Source organism: Bos taurus, chromosome 17 (genome assembly GCF_002263795.3).
Source record: "Bos taurus isolate L1 Dominette 01449 registration number 42190680 breed Hereford chromosome 17, ARS-UCD2.0, whole genome shotgun sequence".
Taxonomy (NCBI): Eukaryota; Metazoa; Chordata; class Mammalia; order Artiodactyla; family Bovidae; genus Bos; species Bos taurus.
In genome coordinates, this window is record NC_037344.1 from 56943390 (window position 1) to 56963573 (window position 20184).

The following is a 20184-nucleotide window of genomic DNA, read 5'->3' on the forward strand; positions in this document are numbered from 1 at the left end:
AAACAAATGACTGAAGCCCAAAGTATAGTATGTAAAAAAAATTCCTTTTTTTTTCCCTTGATATAGCTATTTTATTGAAGTAGAGTTGACTTACAATTTTTCAGGTGCTCAGCAAAGTGATTCAGTTATACATATACATATATATTATTTTTCAGATTATTTTCCATTGTAGATTATTACAAGATATTGACTACAGTTCCCTGTGCTATACATAAACCATCGTTGTTGCATACCTATTGTTTTTTTTTTAATTTTATTATTATTTTTTTTTACTTTACAATATAATATTGGTTTTACCATACATCAACATGCATCCGCCACAGGTGTACACTTGTTCCCATCCTGAACCCCCCTCCCACCTCCCTCCCCATACCATCCCTCTGGGTCATCCCAGTGCACCAGCCCCAAGCTTCCTGTATCCTGCATCGAACCTGGATTGGCGATTCGTTTCTTATATGATATTATACATGTTTTAATGCCATTCTACCAAATCATCCCCCCCCACCACAGAGTCCAAAGGACTGTTTTATACATCTGTGTCTCTTTTGCTATCTCACATACAGGGTTGTCATTACCATCTTTCTAAATTCCATATATATGCGTTAGTATACTATATTGGTGTTTTTCTTTCTGGCTTACTTCACTCTGTATAATAGGCTCCAGTTTCATCCACCTCATTAGAACTGATTCAAATGTATTCTTTTTAATGGCTGAGTAATACTCCATTGTGTATATGTTCCACAGCTTTCTTATCCATTCATCTGCTGATGGACATCTAGGTTGCTTCCATGTCCTGGCTATTATAAACAGTGCTGCGATGAACATTGGGGTACACGTGTCTCTTTCAATTCTGGTTTCCTTGGTGTGTATGCCCAGCAGTGGGATTGCTGGATCGAATGGCAGTTCTATTTCCAGTTTTTGAAGGAATCTCCACACTGTTCTCCATAGTGGCTGTACTAGTTTGCATTCCCACCAACAGTGTAAGAGGGTTCCCTTTTCTCCACACCCTCTCCAGCATTTATTGCTTGTAGACTTTTGGATTGCAGCCATTCTGACTGGTGTGAAATGGTACCTCATTGTGGTTTTGATTTGCATTTCTCTGATAATGAGTGATGTTGAGCATCTTTTCATGTGTTTGTTAGCCATCTGTATGTCTTCTTTGGAGAAATGTCTATTTAGTTCTTTGGCCCATTTTTTGATTGGGTCATTTATTTTTCTGGAATGGAGCTGCAGGAGTTGCTTGTATATTTTTGAGATTAGTTGTTTGTCAGTTGCTTCATTCGCTATTATTTTCTCCCATTCTGAAGGCTGTCTTTTCACCTTGCTTATAGTTTCTTTTGTTGTGCAGAAGCTTTTAATTTTAATTAGATCCCATTTGTTTATTTTTGCTTTTATTTCCAATATTCTGGGAGGAAATCTAGCATTCTGTTCATACTAAGTCAAATAAGTGGAATCAAAATGTCATAAATGTTTTAGCTAGGCAAAAATTCATAAGTATTCTAAAGTATATTTATTACATATACTATTTTTAAAGGTGGAACTTAACCATTGTGGCTTGATTATTCTAGGCATAAATAATTTTTCTAAAATGAACAGTAGTGATCACTAAATACACCTGAAATACAGGTTGTATTCATGTGACTTTGAAAAAATCAAAAGCCTTCAATCAATAGAGGTGATATTTATCAGAGGCTTGTTTTAACATTGTCTTAATTTCCATTTACATTCATTTTTTAGAGAATATTGCAGTCTTACAAACTTGTTAAGAAATATTTAGGGAATTCCTTATTTGTAAACATAAGTTATAGTTTTTCTAAACTGGATTATGAAGAAGTACTCAAATATCATACAAAGAAGTCTAGGAAGAGGCAATCAATAACTGAAGACCAAGTTGTGAAGGGCTCTTTGTGGTTAATATATTTTGTAGTTAACCTAGTCTAAACAGTCCATGTCTATTCTGAGACCTTTGAGGGTTCAGGTACTCAGTCTGAGAAATCTCACCAAATGTGAAGTATCTGGAGAATAAAAATAAAAGTGATTTCTCTTCAGTTGTCTGTAGTGGAATTTCTCTGTAAGTGAATGAAACGTAATACAGCAAGTTGAATCACTGAACTATTTTATTGCATTGTAACTCATAAAAGAATTCCGTTTGAAAAACACTGCTTGCCATTTCAACAACTTAAAACCGTGGTCTATTCAATCACTTTATAACAAAGTAGTGTGGAGAATGACTTCGCTGAAACAGTGCCAAACCTTCTTCAGCGAAGTGGTGTTGGCATGAGGCAGCAAAAGGAGAAGGCAAGACCAGGAATGTAAAGAAGAGGTAACTAGACCTTATTTATTAGCTGGCATTTAGTACATGAGAGCAATAAGGAAATAATTAAAAATAATATGTGGAGCTATATTCCAGAAAGTCACAGTCGAATTGAAAGAAACCAATTCATATGAAATATTGTGAGATTTGCAAAATAACATTAACACAGGAAAAATGGTGCAAAAGTCCATGCAAAAGAAACTTTTCACAGCATTGTTTTTGTTATGATGGGATTGATTTTACTCAGTTTTTCATCAACTCTATTTTTCATGAGTACTGTCTGTCCAGCATTATATCTGGAGATGCAATTGTGAACAAAACAGACTAAAAAACCTCCCCTAAGAGGTTTACATTCTAGAAGGGGGAGAGAGAACACATACAAATTGAGCACATAGTGTATTTGAAGCTGATTAAAGCAGCAAGATGGACACTGGGGGAGGTTATAATTTTAAGAAGGGTAGGTAGGGTTTATAATATATCTTTTATTAAAATCATGTTAGTCTGTTGGAGCCAAAGTTAAAACAGGACCAAGCTCTTCTCTCTAGTGAAGAAATTGGTGAGAGGAAGTCAATGGAGGGATGAGACTGGTGTCAGGCACTTTGTTTACCCCTTTCCTGGTCCTGGTTGTATCCTTTTGTTTGGGAGGTGTTTAGAAGTACATTTTGGGACTTCCCTGGTTAGGAATGGTTAAGAATCCACTTACCAATGCAGGGGACATGGGTTTGATGCAGTTAAGCCCATGTACCACCACTACTGAAGCCCACATGTCCTCAAACCCATGCTGTACAGCACTGCAGCAAGAGGTAGCCCCCACTTGTCGCAACTAGAGATAGCTCATGCACAGCAACAAAGACCCAGTGAAGCCCCCCAAAAGAAGTCTGCAAAAAAAAAAAAAAAGAAGTAAATTTGGTGCTTTGATAGTGCTGATTCATTCTTGTGATAAAATGGGATAGAGAGCGTGGTATTCAAGATATTTTCACTGATAGTAGAGCACGGTTCCCTTCACCTTGCCCTGAGATCTTGGCGCACACTGTATGCAAGCATAAAGAACATGCCTACTGAGTAGTGTTCAGGAGAATGAGATTTTCACTTGTAGTAAAAAATGTTTTGTCTATCCTCTTAAAATCTTGTGAAGTTATCGTAGTTAAGAAAAATCTGCATCTTCCATGTCTCTTTATCAAACTGAGCCTACCGAAGTGTTGATTAGTTGAGTTGTTCATTCATTGAGTGACTAATTTGTACAAAAAATATTTTCTTTTCCAAGTATATCTGAGTATTTCTTTTTCACAGTTTAAAAAATCAGTGAGTGAGTGAATGAAAGTTGCTCAGTTGTGTCCAACTCTTTGAGATCCCATGGACTACATTGTCCATGGAATTCTCCAGAATACTGGAGTGGGTAGCCTTTCCCTTCACTAGGGGATCTTCCCAACCCAAGGATCAAACCCAGGTCTCTTGCATTGCAGGCAGATTCTTTATCAGCTGAGCCACCAGGGAAGCCCAAGAATACTGGAGTGGGTAGCCTATCCCTTCTTCAGCAGATCTTCCCAGTCCAGGAATTGAACTGAGGTCTCCTGCATTGCAGTTGGATGCTTTACCAACTGAAGTATTAATTGTTCTTGTCTCTTCCTTTCCACTGACCCCTTCTCACTTTCTTTGAGGCAAGCACAATCTCTAATTCACCTACATAAACCAGTACTACTTTCTTGTTTTGTTCTAGTGTGCCTATAAACCACCTAACCCCACCCCCGCCCCCCCCACACTCCCCAGCCCACATTTCCTTCCCTTTTTGTCCACTCATCCCAACCCTGTTCTTGTAAACCAAAAAGATTTTCTCAAAGATCACCAGTAATTTCCATTTTACCCACATTAATCATCTTTTCTAAGTTCCTATCTAACTTATCCACCTGATCTCTTTGGAAAAGTCTCCCACCTTGTGTTATATTCCTTAAGTGAGATCAGTGAAAGCATATCATAATGTCTGACATAAGACAGTACTCAACAAATGTTGATTGAATTTGAACTGCAAATGACTTTACCATCTCTGGGTTCTTGTTCCAGCTCAGTGCCTTAAATATTGTAGATACTTGGTACATTGTGGTTTGTATGAATGAAAGCATGAACCTATCACTTCTTATCCATCTCCTTTTATGGTCTTCCTCTTTCTGACCCATAACCTATTGCTTAAGAACATATATATTAGTCATTGTGCTGAAGGCTTTGTATTAATTATGTCATTTATTTCTCACAACCACTTGATAGGGTAGTTATTTTTCTTTTACAGATGAGGAAAATGATACTTAGAACTCTTCAGTGAATTAGCAGGCCCACATATTTAGCTAATACATGGTGGTGAAAGTAAAAGTTGCTCAGTCGTGTCTGACTCTGAGATCCCATGGACTAGACAGTCCATGGAATTCTCCAGGTCAGAATACTGGAGTGGGTAGCCTTTCCCTTCTCCAGGGGATCTTCCCAACCCAGAGATAGAACCCAGGTCTCCCGCATTGCAGGTGGATTCCTTACCAGTAGAGCCACAAGAGAAGCCCAAGAATACTGGAGTGGATAACCTATCCCTTCTCCAGAGGATGTTCCCAACCCAAGAATCGAACCAGGGTCTACTGCATTGCAGGTGGATTCTTTACCAACTGAGTTATATGGGAAGCCTTTGCGACCCCATGGACTATACAGTCCATGGAATTCTCTAGGTCAGAATACTGGAGTGGGTAGCCTTTTCCTTCTCCAGGGGATCTTCCCAACCCAGGGATTGAAGCCAGGTCTTCTGCATTGCAGGCAGATTCTTTACCAGCTGAGCCACAAGGGAAGCCCAGTACATAGTGGAGCCACCAATTAAACTAACTGAGCTTTTCTGGGACTTAGATATTAGTTCTCTGCCCATTCTTCACACTCTTCTCTCCCATGTAGAGTTCATTCTTGATTTCAATTGGCAGTTCTATGCTAGTGACATCAAAATCAACACTTTAAGAGTAGACATTATGAAGAGAGATAAATTAAGAGTTTAGGATTAACAAATACACATTACTGTATATAAAATAGACAAACAGTAAGGACCTAGTGTATAGCACAGGGAATTATAGTCAGTGTCTTTAACAACCTGTAATGGAAAAGAATCTGAAAAATTATATATGTGCATGTGTGTGTGTATAAAACAATCACTTTGCTGTATACCTGAAACATTTTAAATTAACTGTACTTCAGTTTAAAAGACATTGACATTGTATCCTGTTCCTCCAGCTGCTTGCTCTGAGTTATCTTGCTTTCATCATGTTGAACTCAACTTGTTTAAAGCAGACCTCATCAGAATTACCTCAGAATGTACTCCTTTTTAGTAATTTAGTTGTGACACTTTAATCATTCTAATCACTCAGACTTGAAACCATCTTTAATTTCTTTTCCATTTCTTTGTCTTACCTTACATCAGCTGATATAGTATTTTTCCCAAGGGATATACACATACATGCCTAATCCTTACACAAGTCTAACACAGGTAGAAAAGTCTATCTGATATGTGTTTTTGTTACTTCCCTATAGTTACTTATTGTCCCCCATCATTTTAGAAACATACTGTGAAAAATGAATGAGAGCTGTTGGAAATTTTATACTTATTTGAATTGTATCTATCTAGAATTGTACACACTGGATAAATAACAAATACTGCTAACTTACTAATTCTTCGTGCAGATGGGGAAAATTTTGTTTTTTTCTAGTATTTATTCACTAGATACTTACTGACTAGGTCCTCATTTCACTTATTCACTAGGTGTTTATTTCACTAGGTACTCACACACACACAGGTTACTTATTCAGAACCCTCTAGCAGACATCCTCTCAGGTTCTGTTGGGCCAAACTGGAGCACATGCTTACCCCTAGATCAATCACTGGCGATGACAATTAAAATATTACCACAACTAGCTTATACCTACTGTGGCTTATCCTGTATCACCACAGGGCAGAAAATTGTTCTGTTAGCAGAATAATGAGAAGTGGTTGTTAGACAGGTAACCAACAGGCAGAGTCTGCCTTAGCATTATTTCTTCATTTTGGATTTATCCAGTGCAAAGCACTGACATCTTAGCAAGCCATCTTTCTGAAAGTAAATATTGTGATTATTGCCTTTAAACATGGACTACAACATACAGAATATTTAGTATAAAAGATACTTGGGGATTTAGAAAGACACCCTGTTCCTTTAAGAACATACTATTTATAGGAGAGGCTTCCCCAGGTACTCAACAGTAAAGAATCTGCCCACAATGCAGGAGACCAGGAGTTGCAGATTCTATCCCTAGGTAGAGAAGGTCCCCTGGAGGAGGAAATGGCAACCCACTCCAGTATTCTTGCCTGGGAAATTCCATGGACAGAGGAGCCTGGCGGGCTATAGTCTGTGGGGTCACAAAGAATAGGACATGACTGAGCCTGCATTTATAGGAGTATCAGTTTACATACAAAATAAGAACTGCCATTTATGGACTGTGCAGTCCATGGAATTCTCCAGGCCAGAATGCTGGAGTGGGTAGCCTTTCCCTTCACTAGGGGATCTTCCCAACCTAGGGATTGAACCCAGGTCTCCCACATTGCAGGCAGATTCTTTACCAGCTGAGCCACCAGGGAAGCCCAAGAATACTGGAGTGGGTAGCCTATCCCTTCTTAAGCAGATCTTTCCCACCCAGGAAGCGAACCAGAGTCTTCTGCGTTGCAGGCAGATTCTTTACCAACTGAGCTATCAGGGAAGTTCCACTAGCAATATTGCTGATGAATTTATTAAGTGAGTCTTGATGTGTGACAGTTAGCCTTCTCCTTGAAAAATCTCATATAATCCTTATAAGAACCTATAAGTTACGGGTATTTTTAGTGTCCATATTTACTCATGACAAATTGAGGCTTAGAGAAGTTGAGTTACTTCACCATACTGTAAGTCAGGCAGAAGCTCGCTTAGGACACAGGTAATCTCGTATCTGAGCTAATATTCTTAGCTAGCATCTAAACTGCCTTCAGTAATCGGCAGTAGAGTTGAGATAGCCAAAACCTGCACCATCATTTATTCTGAAACCTAGGGCTTGACCTATTTTTTCCTCTTACTAACCTTTTTGTTCTTCTCCTGACCCCTCCAGCAGAATGTAGATATGATCCATTTATTGAGAATGGCACAGGTTACTTTAATTTCCTTCCTTGATCTATGTGTCCAGAAAGTCATGCTGTGTTTCGTTTTCCCCACTTAAAAATGAGTGAAATTGCCCAAAGAAACGCAATGCCAAAGAATGCTCAAACTACTGCACAATTGCACTCACTCACATGCTAGTAAAGTAATGCTTAAAATTCTCCAAGCCAGGCTTCAGCAATACCTGAACCATGAACTTCCAGATGTTCAAGCTGGTTTTAGAAAAGGCAGAGGAACCAGAGATCAAATTGCCAACATATGCTGGATCATTTGAAAAAGCAAGAGAGTTCCAGAAAAACATCTATTTCTCCTTTATTGACTATGCCAAAGCCTTTAACTGTGTGGATCACAATAAACTGTGGAAAATTCTGAAAGAGAAGGGAATACCAGACCACCTGACCTGCCTCTTGAGAAATCTATTTGCAGGTCAGGAAGCAACAGTTAAAACTGGACATGGAACAACAGACTGGTTCCAAATAGGAAAAGGAGTACGTCAAGGCTGTATATTGTCACCCTGCTTATTTAACTTATATGCAGAGTACATCATGAGAAACGCTGGGCTGGAAGAAGCACAAGCTGGAATCAAGATTGCCGGGAGAAATATCAATAACCTCAGATATGCAGATGACACCACCCTTATGGCAGAGAGTGAAGAGGAACTCAAAAGCCTCTTGATGAAAGTGAAAGAGGAGAGTGAAAAAGTTGGCTTAAAGCTCAACATTCAGAAAACGAAGATCATGGCATCCGGTCCCATCACTTCATGGGAAATAGATGGGAAACAGTGGAAACAGTGTCAGACTTTATTTTTGGGGGGCTCCAAAAACACTGCAGATGGTGACTGCAGCCATGAAATTAAAAGACACTTACTCCTTGGAAGGAAAGTTAGGACCAACTTAGATAGCATATTCAAAAGCAGAGACATTACTTTGCCAACAAAGGTCCGTCTAGTCAAGGCTATGGTTTTTGCAGTGGTCATGTATAGATGTGAAAGTTGGACTGTGAAGAAAGCTGAGCACCGAAGAATTGATGCTTTTGAACTGCGGTGTTGGAGAAGACTCTTGAGAGTCCCTTCGACTGCAAGGAGATCCAACCAGTCCGTTCTAAAGGAGATCAGTGCTAGGTGTTCTTTGGAAGGACTGATGCTAAAGCTGAAACTCCAGTACTTTGGCCACCTCATGCGAAGGGTTGACTCATTGGAAAAGACTGTGATGCTGGGAGGGATTGGGGGCAGGAGGAGAAGGGGACGACAGAGGATGAGATGGCTGGATGGCATCACCGACTCGATGGATGTGAGTCTGAGTGAACTCCGGGTGTTGGTGATGGACAGGGAGGCCTGGCGTGCTGTGGTTCATGGGGTCGCAAAGAGTCGGACACGACTGAGCGACTGAACTGAACTGAAAGATGAGTGAATGGAGACAGAGGATGACAAAAAATATCTATGAGCAAAATATCTGAAAGCATACCAAAATTCTAAAAGAGACTTTTTTAATTTTATTTTGTTCATAAGTCATGTAATTCTGTGGAAGTTGAAGAGGGATGATCTGAGAAGAAAAAAATATATATCATAATAGGATCATCTCCAGCCTTTTTTATTTTTAATGCACTCATTCTTGTCATGCTTTGAACTCTCACTTATCCTGACCACAACTTCAGATTTTAATACCTGCAAATTTAAATGAAAGAAAAAAAAAAAAAAACTCCTTGTTCAATCACCATTCATGAATTCTTCTAGCTTTGGGGAGGAGTCTAGCTTCAGAGTACAAGGTTGCTTGTGGTAAGAAAGGTCTTTAAAATTTCCACACAAACACTGAAGCAAACTTATTATTGAGTTCCCTCCATGTACCTCTTAGGCACTCAGCTAAGTGTGAGGATTTTTTTATTTTAAGTTTCCATTAGCTATTTTGCTTTGATGTTTCCACTTCTTTGCCACTGTAATCAAGCCTTCTTAAGTGACATTTCCCAGCTACTTGTGGCATCATACTAACATTTATCAAGCACCAAGGAAACCAGGGCAGTTGTGAATGAGTACTAATGGAGAAGGCACAAAAAATATGAATCTAACTAAAACATGAATACTGAAGGAGAACTGGATTTGCTCATTTCTGGCTGGATGAGGGAGATACGGAAAAAAAAAAGTGGGAAGGGAGGGTCTTAAGAAAGGAGAGATGAGCAGAGAATGAGGAAATAATTAGACCATGGACACACATAATTATTGAGGAACAGAAAGAATAGCAGAATTCAGGAAGAAAAGAGTACTTTACAAAATATCCTTAAATGTACTGAAGCTTTTTCGGTGTGTGTGTATTTAACATGGCGAGATGATTTAGAAAACTTGCTCTGAGTTCATCTTTATTCAGCAGCTAAAGCTACTGAGTTTCAGTTTTATGAGCTTTCTTCACTCTGCTTAATGTTCACCTCTTTGGTACTCAACCCCTTCCCTCCACACACAACACACAGTTGCTCAGAATTATCTCTCTTGTTGCTTGATATTCAGCTCACACTTTTTTTCTCAGACTTTTGGAAGTTACCACTCAGACAGATGCAAATGTGGTATTATGCTTGCCAAAGTACTGAGCAGTAGAGAGACTTCTTTTACACCTTGCATGTTTTGAGTTTTTGGTTTTGCTCTTTCAATCTTTGCTAAATAGTAAATGCGGAGATTGTTATTGTTGAGATAAACACAAGGGCATTTGCATTACTGAACTGGCTGTTTCTACTCCTAAAGAGATTCTTTACAATTTCCTTATCAGCAAAGGAATTGCCTTGATTTCCTTTTGATGATGTTTCCCAGCTGATATTCTAGAACTAGCACAGAAGCAATTCATACCCTCCTGAAATGGCTCTTGCCCAGTAATCCTGCTCGATCTGTACATGTTAGGCTTTAATTACAGGATACGGTTAAGAGGATGGATGGAGAGGAAAGCAAAAAATACCCACTGGCCCTGATGTCAAATCAGCCTGACTCCCTCAACAGAGACTCGCAGGAATGCATTTTTATTGTAACTGTTCTTTACCCCTAGTTGTCAGCCACAAAGAATAAAACACTTAATTAAAAAAAACAAGAAACAATCTTTAGTAATTTAAACTGAACACAAATAGAACTCTGTTAATAATGGTTCACAAAATTGTGGGAAACCTTAAGTACCATAGACCCATTAAAAACATCTCAGAACACATTTGTGTCTTTTTTGATTTGTCATTATGAACTATTATCTTTTTCTAAAAAATGGGTGCTGTGTGCTGATCTCAAGATAGCTATAAAGGGTTATATGAGTCTGTTAAGTGTTAAGTGTGTTAAATTAAAAGAAGTTTACCCATGAAAGGAGGAAAAACAGTGCTGAAACAAGTGAATATTCTTCCAAGATTTGTGAAGATCATTGCTGCTTAACTTGGGTCCACTTGCCCATCGTGCAGCAAAGTCAATCTTCTCACAACTGGTTTTGGTGAAGAAAAGTACAGTGTTTATTGCAGGATGTCAAGCAAGAAGGATGAGCAGCTCACACTCAAAAAGACCCAACTTCCTGCTGGATTTCTGGGAAGAGTTTTTTAAGGCAGCCTTAGAGGTGAGGGTTGCAGGGTGCCTGAGCAACTCCTGGACATTCTTCTGTTTTGTTAGTGGTGAAATAACAGGGTCATGTTTCAGGAATCTCAGTCATTAACCTTCTGGTTCAAACTGGTCTGGGGCCTATGTGCCTGTGGTCAGACAGTAGTCACTGTCCTCCACTAGAGCAATTCAAAGGTATGCAGGAGACTGTTATCTGTGTCCCTTCAGGAGGAACTAGAAGTCCTATGACTCTGCTGTTCTTATCATTAACTGCTTGTGTCTGTTATCTGGAACTCTGGGAAGGTCTCCAAGACTAAAGACATTTTTTTTCTGTGAACAAGAAACAGGTGACATGGAGGGGCTTTTGTACCTGGAAAGGTCCCAGAGGGTCCTACTCAGTTTCATTTTCATGTTTATATATTTGAGGGATTCTAATTTTTGGTTTAACTTTTTTGATATAGTTATCATTTCAGTTTAATCTTATATAGTCTTTAGCTACTTGATGTTTTTAAAAAATCAAAGATATCACTTGAAAACTTATGTATTGGCTAATGATTTCCTGAGAGATGCCAAGAATTTAAAAGGAGGAAAAATATTTTTGACTAGTAAAGTTGTCCAGATATTACTACCAAAATTAGTGTTCTCTTTCTAACTGTAATGCTTCCATATATGCTGATTAAAATGAAATTATTTGGCTTATTGGGAGGTAGAAAACAGTAGTTAAATATAATAAATGGATTTTTCCTTTTTGTATTTAATTAAGTTTAAGTAGTTAATTCTGGGTAAAGGCATTGCCTTGAAAAAAAATCTGGTTTATAAATGTGAACTTGAATTTATCAGGGGACAAGGATGAATTATTAGTAAAAGCTTTATGAAAAGCTCCCATTCCCTTTGCAGCTTTCAGCTGCCTAGCACATTTTTTCCTTTCTAATGAACGTCAAAAGACAGTTTTTAATTATAAAAATAGAGCCTTGTTTACAATTTCATTTTGTGCCTTGCAATTCAAAGTGTAGTCCATAAACCAGCAGTACTGCCTGGGAGTTTGTTAGAAATACAGAGTCTCTGGCCCCAGACCTACTGTCATTCAGAATCTACTTTTTAACAGGATACCAGGTAATAGATGCACAGCAGAGTTTGAGAATTACTGGTCCAGAATTACTAGACAGTGACAGCCTTAAGAATAGTTAATTGCTAAACTTCCCTTTATTTTCAGGGACCTCTGTAAGCATCCAATTAATGTAGCATTAATTGGGTCATTTCAAAGCATATGTCTTCCCCAATAAATAATTTATGGTTCAAAAGAATTTGTGAGAGCGCCTTGGAATTTGAGAGACTTTGTAAGGAAGTGTTGAAATATGGATTGACTCCCTATTTGTGAGAAATGGTGTGTATGTGTGTGTGTTAGTCACTCAGTCGTGTTCGACTGTGTGTGTGTGTGTATGTGTGTGTGTGTGTGTGAATCGCTCAGTCATGTTTGATTCTTTATAACCTGACAGGATCCTCTGTCCATGGAATTCTCCAGGCAAGAGTACTAGGCTTCCCTGGTGCCTCGGGCTGTAAACAATCCACCTGCAATGCAGGAGACCTGGATTCAATCCCCAGATTAAGAAGATCCCCTGGAGGAGGGCATGGCAACCCTCTCCAGTATTCTTGCCTGGAAAATTCCCATGGAGAATCTCCCGAGAGGAGCCTGGCGGGCTACAGTCCATGGGGTCACAAAGAGTCAGACACAACTGAGTAATTAAGCACACAAGAATCCTGGAGTGGGTAGCCATTCCCTTCTCCAGGGCATCTTCCTGACCCAGGGATTGAACCCTGGTCTCCCTCATTGCAGGCAGATTCTTTATCATCTGAGCCACCAGGGAAGCCCAAGAAGTACAGTAGTTTGGATTAAAATGAAAAGCACCTTATATATAACCTGGCATTACCAACTGTGCTGTCCACATTCCTGAATATTATATTTTTGTTACACTTTAAACAGTGTGCTTTATCTGAGTAGACAGTAGGTAGTTATTTTTGAATTCTTAGTAGAATTTTGCAGATAACTTTTTACCATGTGATTGATCCCAGTAAAAGAACATAATTTGGGTATCTCCTTTATTCTTTCAACAACTACTTGTCAAATGCCTGTTATATAACAGGAAATAACAGAGGAGAAACAATAAAAATATAAACAAACATACATATAAAATAATTTCAGATAAATTCAAGGGCTGTGATGTAAAGGAAAGCATAGTGATAGTCAGTGAGAAGAAGAAAAAGTACTTTAGATAAGGGTGTTCCGGGAGGGGCTGTTTGAAGTGGTGACATTTGAGCAGAGATCTTCAAGTCCAGAAGGAACCAGCCCAGTCAAGCTGTGAGGTATGAAAAGAAGCCAGTGTGGCTGAGGTGTGGCAAAAAGGAGCAGAGAATGATGTGGAATACAGTCAGGCAATTAAGGAAAGGCAGATCACATAAAATTTAACCTTAAGACATTTGACTAATAGTTGTCATAATATGACCTCTCTTTCTTTAACCAATGACTGGTATCTGAGGTTTTTAAAACTTACTCTTTAAGCCCTTTACCTTCCATTCTAGTTCTTTAGGGCAACTTTTTACCTTGTTCACTTCTGCTGTGACTGTGGCCAATATACATCATTTAAAAAATTCTTAATCACGAGAAAGAAGAAATCTTTCCAGGAGTAGGTAGCAAACTCAGGACTGGAGACATAAGGAAACATGTGAAGCTTTGTAGTGGAAGACATTGGAAATAACAGAAACTGGCATAGGAAATAGTGCCTTTCCTACCCAAAGACAGCCTCTTAAATACATAGTTGTCTGTTTTCTAAAACAGTTAGGTGCTAGCTAAATAGATGAGTGGCTTTATTTCATTAGTCAGTTTTGCTTCCCATATCCTAGTTGTTTAAAAATCCATATTCATATATAATAACTCAGTTTTCCCTATCTATATTAAATTTACTGTAGGTACTCAATAGCTAGATGCAGTAAGCTAAATGTGGTTTGAAATGTTCATTCTTTTTAAACTTTGAGGTGTAAATACTTGGGCATTTTCCAAGGTTTTAGAATGTATATATAGTAATGAAATGTAACATATTTTAACCATGGAGACAGTATAAATGTCACCCATTCTACAGAAAAATAAACTGAGGTACAGAGGTTAAATGGCTGGCCTAAGATGCTGTATTGTCAAAGTAACACACACGTATAAAATCTGGTCATTTGCCAGTATATCATACCAGGGCATTCTAGGAGATCTGAATCAATTAGAACCTGAAGATTATGTATTAGCTGTTGCCTACTCTAATCATATTATATCCATTCCTCCCATTTTTAATACTAGAACAATGATTCTTAACTCTGGAAGTGCAGTGTATTACTCAGAATGGGTGCAGGTGAGGTCTTTTGACATTTTAAATCATTTAAAAAGAGGACATGACATTTTAAAAATATTTATATATTTGATTGCACCACTCAGGATCCTCGATATTAGTTGAGGCATGCGAGATCTTTAGATGAGGGATGTGAACTGTTAATTGTGGCATAGAATCTTATCCCTCCTATATTGTGCAGTGAAAGTCGCTCAGTTGTGTCTGACTCTTTGCGACTCCAAGGCCTATCCATGGAATTCTCCAGGCCACAATACTGAAGTGGGTAGCCTTTTGTTTCTCCAAGGGATCTTCCCAATGCAGGGATCGAACCCAGGTCTCCCACATTGCAGGCTGATTCTTTATCAGCTGAGCCACCAGAGAAGCCCAAGAATACTGGAGTGGGTAGCCTATCCCTTCTCCAGTGGATCTTCCTCACCCAGGAATTGAACCAAGGTCTCCTGCATTGCAGGCGAATTTTTACCAACTGAGCTATCAGGGAAGCCAAAGATGGGCACAGTAAAGGACAGAAACGGTATGGACCTAACAGAAGCAGAAGGTATTAAGAAGAGGTGGCAAAAATACACAGAAGGGCTATACAAAAAAGATCATAATGACCCAGATAATCATGATGGTGTGATCACTCACCGAGAGCCAGATATCCTGGAGTCTGAAGTCAAGTGGGCCTTAGGAAGCATCACTACAAACAAAGCTGGTGGAGGTGATGGAATTCCAACTGAGCTATTTCAAGTCCTAAAAGATGATGCTGGTAAAGTGCTGCACTCAATATGCCAGCAAATTTGGAAAACTCAGCAGTGGCCACAGGACTGGAAAAAGTCGGTTTTCATTCCAATCCCAAAGAAAGGCAATGCCAAAGAATGTTCAAACTATCACACAATTAGACTCATCTCACACGCTAGCTCAAAATTCTCCAACTCAGGCTTCAATAGTACGTGAACCATGAACTTCCAGATGCTTAAGCTGGATTTAGAAAAGGCAGAGGAATCAAAGATCAAATTGCCAACATCCATTGGATCATAGTAAAAAGCAAGAGAGTTCCAGAAAAACATCTACTGCTTTACTGACTACACCAAAGCCTTTGACTCTGTGTATCACAACAAACTGGAAAATTCTTCAAGAGATGGGAATACCAGACCACCTTACCTGCCTCCTGAGAAATCTGTATGCAGCTCAAGAAGCAACAGTTAGAACCAGACATGGAACAACGGACTGGTTCCAAATTGGTAAAGGAGTACATCAAAACTGTATATTGTCACACTGTTTATTTAACTTATATGCAGAGTATGTCATGCAAAATCCTGGGCTGGATGAAGCACAAGCTGGAATCAAGATTGCCAGGAGAAATATCAATAACCTCAGATACGCAGATGACATCACCCTGTGCCATAAGCAGAAAGTGAAGAGGAACTAAAGAGCCTTTTGATGAAAGTCAAAGAGGAGAGTGAAAAAGAAAACTCAACATTCAAAAAACGAAGATATGGCATCCAGTCCCATCGCTTCATGGCACATAGATGGGGAAACCATGGAAACAGTGACAGACTTTATTTTCTTGGGCTCCAAAATCACTGTAGGTGGTGACTGCAGCTATGAAATTAAAAGATGCTTGCTCCTTGGAAGAAAAGTTATGACCAACCTAGACAGCATATTAAAACGCAGAGATATTACTTTGCTGACAAAGGTCCATCTAGTCAAAGCTATTGTTTTTCCTGTAGTCATGTATGGATGTGAGAGGTGGACTATAAAGAAAGCTGAGCACGGAAGAATTGATACTTTTGAACTGTGGTGTTGGAGAAGACTCTTGAGAATCCCTTGGACTGCAAGGTGATCAAACCAATCAATCCTAAAGGAATTCAGTCCTGAATATTCATTGGAAGGACGGATGCTGAGGCTGAAGCTCCAATATTTTGGCCATCTGATACGAAGAACTGACTCACTGGAAAAGATCCTGATGCTGGGAAAGATTGAAGGAGGGAGGAGAAGGGGACGACAGAGGATGAGATGGTTGGATGGCATCACCGACTTGATGGATATGAGTTTGAGCAAGCTGTGGGAGTTGGTGATGGACAGGGAAGCCTGGTGTGCTGCAATCCATGGGGTTGCAAATAGTCAGACACGACTTGAGTGACTGAACTGAACTGAATTGAGAGTCTTAGCCACAGGATCACCAGGGATGTCCTAAAATGGCATGGAATTTTTATATTTGTCAAAATTGGGCTAAGATTTTCTTAAAAATTGACAAACTGGACTAAAAATTGAAGGACTGAACAGATTTATTCACATTATTGGCAATTCTTTTATATCCTAGAAAGTGTTTTCTTTCTACATCATTGAAATAAATTTAAGGAATAATTTATTGAGAAGCCTTGTTTCAGTCAGGGCTTCCTTGGTGGATCATGAGATGGAAAAGCATCTGTCTGCAATTCCAGAGACCTGGGTTGAAACCCTGGGTCGGGAAGATCCCCTGGAGAAGGAAATGGCAACCCACTCCAGTATTCTTGCCTGGAAAAATCACATGGATGGAGTACTGGTAGGCTACAGTCCATGGGGTCGCAAAAAGTCAGACAGAACTGAGTGTCTTCACTTTCTTTCTTCCTTCTTTCTTTCTTTCATCCTGTCTTTCATTCTTTCTTTCTTTCTTTCTTTACACCTAAGTAGAGCTAAATTTATTTAGCGGTTCACTAATTCCCCTCTTCTCTGGTCCATGAGATTGGAAGCAAGATTTATGTAGGAGGAGATTGAATTTACTATAAGTATCATTTGCTTGTGTGGTTTGTCTCTCCTTCTACATTTTAAATACATAAAGGATAAAACTTTTCCTTTGGATATTAAATTCAGTTGCTTTTATACTTTTTCTACTACTCAAAATTAATTTAAAAATTTGAAGCTATCCCAGGTCAGTTGTTAGAAGACTGTTTACTTTTTAAAGGCATTTTAGTACTGCTATTTGTTTGCTTATATATTATCTATAATAGATGTAGGTTCATATATTTTTGAAAACAGCAGTTCCTGTGAGAGAGAATTGCTGAAACAGTGTAAGGCAACTTTCAACGGGATTAAACTGCTCCAACATGTATCCTGTCAGCATATATGGATGCTTGCCCTTCTGCCAGTGGCAAAGCAAAATTAAAAATGACTAAGAATGCTGAGTTATTCTTTCAACATTAGAAATTAGGCAAGAGTTAAAGTTTTAAATACTTTCTTGTTTATTAAGGCATCTCTGAAAGTCCCAAGACAGGATTACCTCCTGTACAGAAGATTTTGGAATACTTAGGCTTCCCTTGTCTTGAATTGGCACGTTACTATTTGCTGAACAGAAATTCTCAATGATGACTTTTTTTTTTTAAAGCACGAAGTGAAAAGAAAGTTTTAGACAGAGGGGCTTGATCTTCTGGTTTGGTAAAGAAAGTCAAAAAGATTAAATGGCTAGTATTCAGGAATATTGTCGGCTAAATGGAATCCTTTATAATTTATCCAGTCATTAATTTCTGAAATCTTTTATATAGCGATTTAACTGAAAACTATACCATAGTGGTTGAGAGAATGAGCTTGAGATTGAACAGTCTATATTTAAATCCCAGCTCTACATTATACTAGCTCTGTGAAGCTGGGTCTCAGATTTTTATCTGTAAACTGACATCTATAATGGTAAGTCTTTCATAGTATTGTGTTAAAGTTTAAATGAGGTAATATATAATGCCTGGTACATAGTGAACTTTGAATAAATGTCAGTATGGTCATGACAGTGTTGATTACATTTAACTAGGCCCTACTAATGAAAGCAGCTTTTACTTCTTTCTTTCCTTAGTGCCTATAATAATCTAAAATAAATGCTTGTTGATTTTCTCTTTTATATTTGTTCTAAGCTCAGTTCATTTGTCAAAAGCAATAATGGAAATAAAAGATTGAAGTCCTGTAAACCAATATAAGTGAAATTTTTGCCTTGTTGACGGAAGGCAGGCCTAAGGAATGGATTATAAATTACTTAATGCAAAGATGCCATGTATTATGACTGTCCATGTGGAAAAAATACAGTATAACGGGATTAAATTTTTGTTTAATATGTAATATAAATTTTATTTCACCTAAAAAAATAATAAATGCTAATTTCAACTCCCAGGGATGTTTCTCAATGTTTAAATGATGTATTACCAGATGCCAGTTTCTTTAAGACACCCATTAAAAATAGGCTCTTGAACAAGTAAGTTGAGAGTGCTGACAACTCTTAAATTATTGACATTTGGGTACCAGGTAGTTCAATAAAATTATAAATTTTCAAAATGAAGGTCAAGATCATTTTGAAGTAAAGCAGCCTGGAGAAATAGTAATTCAAAAACACTTGGAGGAGTGATGGTTATCGTTTAACAAAAAAAAAATTTGCCATAATATTCCTTAAAATCATAAACAACTTAGTGTATTTGGTATCTGGGATAATTCAACATATTTTGGTCAAATGCAGTGTATCAACCAGTTTGCTCGGCACTGGTGATAGAAATATGATCCCTTGTTCCTAGCAGTGTAGGGTCCAAATGGAGAAAGATTTACCTAAGACAACCTAAATCTGTGTTTATACCATTTATGTAAATGTTCACAGTGCCCTTCTGTGGAAACATAAAGGAAAAAACCCACCTCAGCCTGGAGGAGAACCAGAAAAGTTTCTCTGATGAGGTACTGTATAAGCAGATTGTTGAAGAAATTCTAGATATCTCGGAAAATAAGAGTTTGCCAACAAATGCTTCTTGATATCCCAGGGAAGTAGTATGAGGTAGCTGGGTGTCCAGGGTGAAGCCATGAAGTTACTAAGGACAGAGTTCAGGAGCAGACGGAGCAGATCACAGAGGGATTGTATTTGCCATCTACTTACAAGGAGCTTGGATTTTACATCCTATACATGGTGGGATTAAAGGGTTTTAAGCTGGAGAGTGGTGTGGTGAGATTTTACTTTCAGGTTGATAATGTTGGCAGTAGTGTTGGGAATGGATTCCATTCATAAACAGCTTTACAGAGGTGTTTTTGTTTTGTTTTTTTTAATCAAGTGGTATATAGAGAACTGATAGGGTTCATTCACTCTGAATTTCAAGTAAATCACTCAAGTATGAAGAAACTGCTTTAAATACTTGAACAGGAAAGTACTTGTAATCACTTATATCTTGTGGAATTTATACATTTGAGGTTTTTCATTCAGAGTAGCATTGTTGAAAGATCAAATAAATGCAAAGAGTTTTAGGAAACAGATTTTAGGTCAAGATTTTACACTTAATCAAGTATGTGTGCTCTAATTACCATATTTATTTATGTTTTTTAAGTTGTTTGGTAGAAACTAATGGAGTAATTGTAAATTTTTTCTTGTAGTTCAAAAAATAATATTTCCCTACCAAATGCTTTGAATTACGAAGATATATTTTTGAATGGGAAAGGATTATCCACTCAAAATCCAGCTAGTTTCTCTAGCTACCTGGAAAAAAAATACATTTTGACTATTCGTTTGGTAAACTGTTTGAACTCTTAGTCCAAAAATTGATTAAATAGGCGGTCTTAGTCTGCCTAGGCTGCTATAACAAAGGACTACAGACTAGGTGCTTTAAATAATAAAAATTTATTTTCTCACAGTTTTAGAATGTGGGAAGTCCAGGAACAATGTGCCAGCATTAAGTTTTCTGGTGACGTCTCTCTTCCTGTTCACCTTCTGGAGTTGTACCCATACGGCCTTTCCTCCTTACGTGTGTGAGGTATGTGTTGTGCAAAGAGATCTTTCTTCTCTTCCTCTTC

At 38.3% G+C, this 20184-nt stretch overlaps 1 protein-coding gene across 13 annotated transcripts in view; it reads left to right on the forward strand.

Annotated features, from left to right (window-relative positions):
• The window catches only part of TAOK3 (TAO kinase 3), a 189080-nt gene that overhangs the window by 60425 nt on the left and 108471 nt on the right, over nucleotides 1-20184 (forward strand). For 2 of the 13 annotated variants that reach the window (XM_059876085.1, XM_059876084.1), the window contains exons 3-4: nucleotides 1-19083; nucleotides 20026-20144. The exon at nucleotides 1-19083 is cut by the window's left edge and continues 17102 nt beyond it. The exons of 7 other annotated variants lie outside the window; for them this stretch is intronic. The gene's annotated coding sequence lies outside the window, so the exon portion shown is untranslated. The remainder of the gene's footprint in view (nucleotides 19084-20025; nucleotides 20145-20184) is intronic. 4 more of the 13 variants (XM_059876081.1, XM_059876080.1, XM_015475484.3 and 1 more) reach the window with 3 other exon arrangements.